General features: G+C 36.1%; 1 long non-coding RNA gene across 2 annotated transcripts; it reads left to right on the top strand.

Annotated features, from left to right (window-relative positions):
* The first annotated feature begins 489 nt into the window (after nt 1-489).
* On the top strand, nt 490-5889 carry LOC136283127 (uncharacterized). 2 transcript variants are annotated; one of them, XR_010718576.1, is made up of 4 exons: nt 490-845; nt 3395-3649; nt 4725-4975; nt 5421-5889. It is a non-coding gene; the product is annotated as an uncharacterized lncRNA (long non-coding RNA). The 2 variants fall into 2 exon arrangements; XR_010718574.1 differs by having other exon boundaries at nt 4725-4802.
* The last annotated feature ends 1689 nt before the right edge of the window (nt 5890-7578 follow it).

A 7578-nucleotide genomic window follows, 5' to 3' on the forward strand; every position in this document is an offset into this window, starting at 1 on the left:
CAATTCTCCCTTCAAGCTGCCACACATTGTCATGTAAGTCACCGAGAATTTGGTGTCAAATCAGGACAATAACTTCTACCTGATAAGTTTAAGTAATATTATTACCTGTTTGCTGGATAATGTAAGGATATTATGAGAGGTAACAAATTAATCGCTTCTAGAAGTAAAAGTGTTAAATTAGATTTTCTTAATTCAGGTTAAACGCGAGGTGCTGTAAATGATGTCATTCCAAAATGTGCCTTCCTTTCATTTTAAGGATCTTCGTGGATCCGCTGAAATTGGTTCCCTCGCTGAAGAAACGCAGGTTAACGTACCCTAAGATATTAGTTTTAGTATTTACGATAACTGCACAAGTGTTTACGTTGGGAAGGGTATTTGGTAGAGCAACATCCCTCCATGGGTCGGAACCAGGTGATTGGAGTAGGCTAGATTATATTACATTGTATTCAGTTCCAGCAGAATCCCCTCGTTATCAATATAATATATTGATATTAGAAAAAAAAAAGAAACAAAAAAGAAAAAAGAAAAATACCATCGTGAAATGGCAATGTAGATGAATAGCTCATTGCTCATTGCCTTGCGTGACGCATTTGCTCTATTGGACGAAAAACACTGGAACTAGTTAAAGAGGAGATTGGAGTTTTGATACTTTAGAGCAGTAGTTGCAAACTACCCATTCTGTTCCCCGAAAAACAGAAGCTTTAACAGCAGCTTTAATAACAGTTTCCTTTAAATACATTTTATCTCTTATTTGATGGTATTTGGATTGGAAAATGGCCTCACAGTGAATAAAAATCTCTGAAACGGAGACCACGTGTGACAGTCAGTTCAACTATACGTTGGAGGTAAGCAACAAACATGACCTTTATTTGAGCACGATAATCTTAAAGCTGTAAGATTTGAGTCTTGTCACTAATATTTAAAAACTAAGCTGCAGACTACTGACTGGGTACAAACGTCGGACTGAGAATAGAAACAATTTGTCGTGTAAATCGATCCTATACGTAAACAGTATTTTTACACAATTTGTTACATTTGATAACTATGAATTGTCGCCCAATCACCTTCCTGAGGTCACGTTTAGCAAAATTTTGAATCATGATATATAAAACAATTAATTGTATGCAATGTTGCCATATAATAGATCACAGGCGATGTCAAAATGTAGTAGGAACAACAGTGATACAATTGGCTGGGCCTCGTGTGCCACTTTCTTGTTCTGACCACATTTTGAGGTCATCTTTGATCTGTTACTGAATAAACACTGGTGTCCAACTGCAAAATCAGACAGAAGTGTCAAAATAAAAAATCAGACACTTGTGTCCAAAAACAATTATGGGACACTAGTGTTTAAGATGAAAGCTCAGACACCAGTGTCCAAAATGTGACCCTACATATGATTTTACGGACAAGGGTGATAGCACACTCCCAACACACTTCCATTTACAAACAAAAGAAACCGGCTATAGCATGCTTACTGAGCATGCTAGGGCACATTTTGATGAGAGTGTGCTTTTGTTTCATACAATAATAAAGCGTGTGCTGTTGAACATTGAAGGGTGAGCAGGCAAACACACAAAGCATGTCAACCTTCGAATACAAAGCTAGTATTCAAGCAGACACAGCACACTAGCATGTAATCTAATGCGTTGTACACTTGTTAATTGAATGTAAAGCTAAAGTAATCATTACACAGTCAATGTACTCATTCCTCTAGTAATACTAGTAGGTCAATTAAACCAAAGCTCATATTGATGTTTTATAATTATTAACTTCCTGATCAGAAGAAACAAAGTTGAAACATTTGGCCACAAACAAGTTTCAAGAGTTTAAAACAGACACTTCAATTACTTTGTTCATGTGGAGAAGTAGCTTTTGATGATGTTTGTAACATGTTGAAATACAAAATCTAACCTGCTGCCAGAACAAATTGTGACAATTGCGAAAACATCCCAACATGTCCAAGATATTCATTACTTGCCATAACATATAGCCATATACAGCCAAAATGTTGTAAAATTATATTCCATCAGATGGCCAGAGTCTAGAGTCCAAAATTGAAAATTGCCGTTTTAACTTTTGTAGCGTCACAGCAAGAACTAAGAAAACTACTTATTTGGTTCCAATGAAAAAATTTCACATTCAAAGTTTCCATGATAAGCTGATCAAATTTACATTACTTTTCTACTGGGAAATTTTTTTGTTTTTATGTTTTTATTTTAAGCATGCAGCCCAAACAAGAAACAATGGTGAGTTTGGGTTGAATGACTTGACAATTGCAAGCAAACACTGAGAAAATTATAACTGGAATTTCTAGGCATGCAATGATTTGTCCTAAAAAAGATTTTATTTATTTAAAGTATGATGCATTCAACAGTGCATGATTTGCTGGCAGGCAAAAACTTTGTAAAGTTAAGACAGGACCACAGCAGTAACAAAAAAAAATACCATAGCCATAGGAATGCATGTATGGTTTTTCTCTCAAGACTAGTCTGCAACTGGTCTTAGACTTGGTCTATTTGAGTCTAATGTGCATGTTTTTGTCCCCTTGTCTTTGAGCTGCACTCTAGTTGACATTGGTGCAAGAAGACTGATGAAATTTTCTATATCACAATAGTTACACTCCTTTGGATGATTTTGAAATATCACTTGCAGTAGACAGAGCTGTAAAGCATATGCACATATCAAGAGTTTTGCCAAGCTTACATTGGAAACCACAACAACACTAGAATTGGTTGAACATTTGAAAAATTGAAAAGCAGCACAGATTTTTTTCTCAGGTTTAGACTCTGACAGAGTCAGTCAGGTTAAGCTTAAAACTTTTGCTACAGCCTGTTCTTCAACAGAGGCACAAAATATATTTTTCACACAATGATTAAATACATGTATCCATGCATATTTGTTAAAATTTAGTTGCAAAATGATGTATTTCAATTGGGAAAATGCATTTTTTGTAAGTTGAGCAACATTAATGTTAACATTAATTTAATTTATTAATTATTAATTTTGCCATGGATGAAGGTTAAGAAGGCTTACAACATTTTTGAAATTACATGTACTGTACTGCCATGTTGATTAATATATACTGCGCAGGCATTATTCAGCTCTATCCTTGCAGTTTCATTGCCAAATACCACTACCAGTCAAATTAATGTGAATTTTTTTTCACTAAAAATCATTTGTCTCCCATGTACAATGTACAGTTTTACTTCTAAGGGTATTTAAGAAGTTCAGATAAGATAAATAGGATAGCTATTTATATGTTATGATAAAAGAGTGGTACAGTAAACATTGTTAACAAAAATGGGTGCCACTTTAAGAATGCCAAATGAGGTAGATATATTTCTTGAGCAAATACAAAATATACTGATGAGAATGTTTATTTCACATGCAGGTGCTAAAAAGAAGAATAAAGTCAAGCCTCTAACCTGACTGTGTGACTGAAGGATCTTTGAATTACAGTTTGTTGCGGCACTCCTTTTGTTTTCTGATGCTGAAATGTATGTTGGTCTTGAGTGATAGTTTTCGGTGTGTGACAATGTCAGCGTTCAGGTCAACTGTTTCAATCCATGAAGTGCTAGAAGTGGACCACTTTGGAGTTATGTAGGTCAAGAGTTCATTCATCTTCACTACAATGTATTAAAAGGGGGTAAGTTTTTTTAAGAAACTGTTGTGCTGCATTGGTGGGAGAGTATAACAGGTAATTTAGTGTTAACATCTCAGTTGAAAATATAAATTGGCCACCATAAAGAGTTTAAAGGCTGACATTTCAGTTGTTAGCCTTTTGTCAGAGTGATTGGCAAGCGTTAGCCTAATAATTATTGCTCTGACAAAGGGCTAATGCTGGAAATGTCAGCCTTTAAACTCTCTATTGTGGCCAATATATGTTTTCAACTTAGTTGTTAATACTAAATTTCCTGATTGACTGGCTGACCGACTGATTGACTGACAGACTGCTTGCCTGGCTGGCCTGCTGACTGACTGACTTACAGACTGACTGGGTGACTGACTCACTGACTGGCTGACTGACTGACTGACAGCTCTTGAAAGGAAGGTGAGTTAGCTGCCTGTCTGGGAATTTAAATCTAACCAAAAACATCGTTTAACAAATTTACTCAATGGCTTTGTATACTTGAATTCTGTCCACACAACTCGACTAGTTTTTTGCGTTCGCATTCGGTCTTCATTCGAAGGAGTTGTAATAGCTTTTGCAAAAGAAGTCTAACAGCAATAACATCAAGGGCCATCCGTAACTTGGCCATTCTAAAACTTTATCCATGTGACTTAATGCCACGGTAACTGTGTGGTCGTTATGTGCTGTCGCCTTTTTCAGCGCCAAAATAACTTGCTACCACTTTTCGGCTAGAGTCGAATTCTTTCTTCTTGGGTGGAGGCGTAGGGAAATTGGCTAGAGTAGTGAAATGGAGTTCACTTTGGTTCTGCTTTTTCTTTTATTCCTTTTTGAATTTTTCTGTTATAAATGTACGTTAACCAAAGATTAAGGTTCAGTAAATGGTGTAGCAATCTGGCAGATACTTACACCTGCAAAATTGTTTTGCACAAATTATCAATTCGAGATAGACAATGACTTATTTGAAGATTACAGTAGTGAAATAATTGTTTGTCTTGTCTTCGGGAATTGAAAGTTTCAAACTGATATGTTGATATACTGATTTCAGGGTAGAAATTTCAACATCTTACCTAGTTTTGGTTATATTTTTTAGTTCAGGCGTTTGGTGTGACAATGAAGACCCTGAGGAAACCACGACGGCTTTGGCAACAAGAACGTGGCCGAACAAAAGGTTCAATGAACGCATCTGTAGCTCAACACTTGCGTTTTAACACGTGCGTTTCCTAGCTGTTTTCTACAAAACAACAACTTTAAATCACCAAATTTGCGTGGTCTGAGGAAGGGAACTGTTCACGTTTCCATTTGAAACTAAACGCTTATTACACATCTTATGCTGAAGAAGAGGTATGGCGCCGTTTGAGGCGGTAATTAAATATACCCTCTGGCGAAATTCAGAAGAAAACAAAAATTGTTTTTTTTAGTAACGTTGTGGAGCCATTAAAGAAAGTGATGATCAGAAGTTGTAATATGCAAATTCCATGCCAAAAGCAATTTCCACGTTACCCGAAGTGTTTTCCAAAGACTCAAATGCAGCAGCAGCTCTCAGTCTCTGGTTTTTTTTTTCATTTCCTCGGTTTTCTTGTGATTGCTTTTTTCCTGTGTGTCATTCTGATAGATCTTTCCTGTCCTTTCTCGTAGTAAACGTTGTTGCTAATATGCTGCCAGTTCATTTCTATTGAATAAGGTGATCAAACATATAACACAGAGAAAAAGCTCAACTCATTCTGTTTTAAGTTTAATTTTTTTCTGCAAACTTATTTAGTTAATGATGTTCTTCAATTTATTGCAGATTGACAAGAAGAAAAGCAAGTGTTCAGAGAAAAATACCAACTTCGGAGAGAATGCAAAGATTGGGGTCGATCTGCCACCTCCCCCCCCCCCCTCCGTACCCGCTTCTTATTTTTTAAGTATTTGTAGAGGCTGTGTACCTTATGGAAACATCTTGTAATACGCATGTGTATTAAAACAGGCATTTGCTTACCCAAAACGCATGACTTTCAAATAAATGTTTCTACCACAAGGTAGACAACTTTTAGGAAGACTTTAGAAAACTATTTGTCAGAGGTGGGTGCGGCGGGGGAGGTCGGATGGGTGAAAAAAAACTGTCTCAAATCATTGTAATATTACTGTATTAAAAGATTTGAAGAAAAATGTTTGTGGTGTTAATATTGTAATGTATATTAAAGATTCTATTGTAATACTGTAGTGTACTAAAAGATGTTTGTACCATAGGGTAAATGATTGCTATGAAGAGTTACAAAAACTGACTAAAAGTGGGAGGGGTGGGGGACGGGGGACCGCTTTTGGTTTCACTCCAAGGTAGGTAACTGTTATAAACTGTCTAAGAGAGGCGGGTGTGGTGGGGGATGGCGGATGGATCAAACCCCAATTTTTCATTTTATTCTCTTGATTGGGGTTCAATTCAACTTTGCTTTCTTTTCAAGATTGATATCTGTCTCTAGTCTCATGCTTAAGGCGATCGTGTTCCTTGGTATCCAGCTGTGGGTGGTTGAAGAAACCTGCATAACAGGGAAATGAAATTAAGACCAAGAATTTAAGCCATAAAGAACGATACGCCAAGAGACTTAGGCAAACATCCACAAGCTTCTGTCCAACTATGCCACAAATATTATACTCGTACACAGAAAGTAAAATGAATCCGCATGCGTCCTAAATAAACCTTCATAAAAAGAACGACACATTTTCCCAGTCAAAAGACCATGAAAAACTTTCACGAACATTGCAAAAGTTTTCGTTCAAGTGAACATCAAAGACACACTCACCAAAATAAAAAGCATTCTCGTCTTTCTTGACCTTTTTTACACTTGTAATCTTTGGGGTTGCTGAAAGAGGAAAGATACGCGATAATTATAAACATACAAATTTCTAGGACCACCGGTTAAAATGAAAGTTGTCCATTCATTTTAATCTCATGACTTAAATTACAAATAAAGAAATATTTTGGCAGTTCTGACAGTTTATTCGTTTTAACTATTGTTTTTTAACTTAAGGATCGACAAATTTTAGAGTTGAAAATTAAAACTATTTTCAGATCAAAGCTAAAGAATTGCGAAAGTTTGCTTTGGCGCATTTCGCATTTTAGTTGATCGAAAGACCAAGTAAATACCTGCCGTTTTCGGGAGACATAAAAATTACACTGAGTACCATCGGCTCTGACGTTTTGACAGCTCTATGGTAATGTCATCAAAAAGAAAAATGTAAGTGAAATAAGCCACGTAATAATGAGCTATGTTACCATAACCATTAATTAGACCAGCCCTGAAAAGTTTTTGAAAATATTTTGTCTTAAAATATAAGTATAATTCGGGCAAAACTGGTCGGCCATTCAGGAAACATGCTAACGTTAACCATGGTTGCCACAGCCAAAGGTTTTTAAAATTCACTGAGCCTGTAACTTTTCCCAGAAAAATGTAAAATTTCCCTGAAAAACTGAATCAACGATTTACCAAATTAGTCCGGATAGTGGCCTCCGACCTTCCCACACAGCCATCTTTTCCAACCATACATCAGGCTTTTAGCAAGTCACATGTAGAGTACGTGAGTCCAGAATTCCTTAATATAACGACAAAAAAGGATTTTTTTCCTGAAAACCCAACATCAGCTTGCCGTTCATCTTTTAAAGGGAAACTATTCTCCTCATCAAACAAATTTCATGTCCGTGAAATTTACCAAAGAATTATCAATTCATTCTCAAACCTACTTGGGCTTGCATTTGAGAGGAAACGATTTGCTAGCCAGGAATTTATCAACTGTAGTTATTACCAATATACATAAATAAAATCCATATCAAAGAAAATTTAGTATAAGCATCTTTCATCATGAAGAGGCCAAAATAAGAGGAATGAGATCATATTGACTGATCTGAGATTTCACTTTTCCTTAATTTTTTTAAAGCCTTATTTTTCCCTGAGTCAACGTGAAATTCC

This window comes from Pocillopora verrucosa, chromosome 1 (assembly GCF_036669915.1).
Source record: "Pocillopora verrucosa isolate sample1 chromosome 1, ASM3666991v2, whole genome shotgun sequence".
Taxonomy (NCBI): domain Eukaryota; kingdom Metazoa; phylum Cnidaria; class Anthozoa; order Scleractinia; family Pocilloporidae; genus Pocillopora; species Pocillopora verrucosa.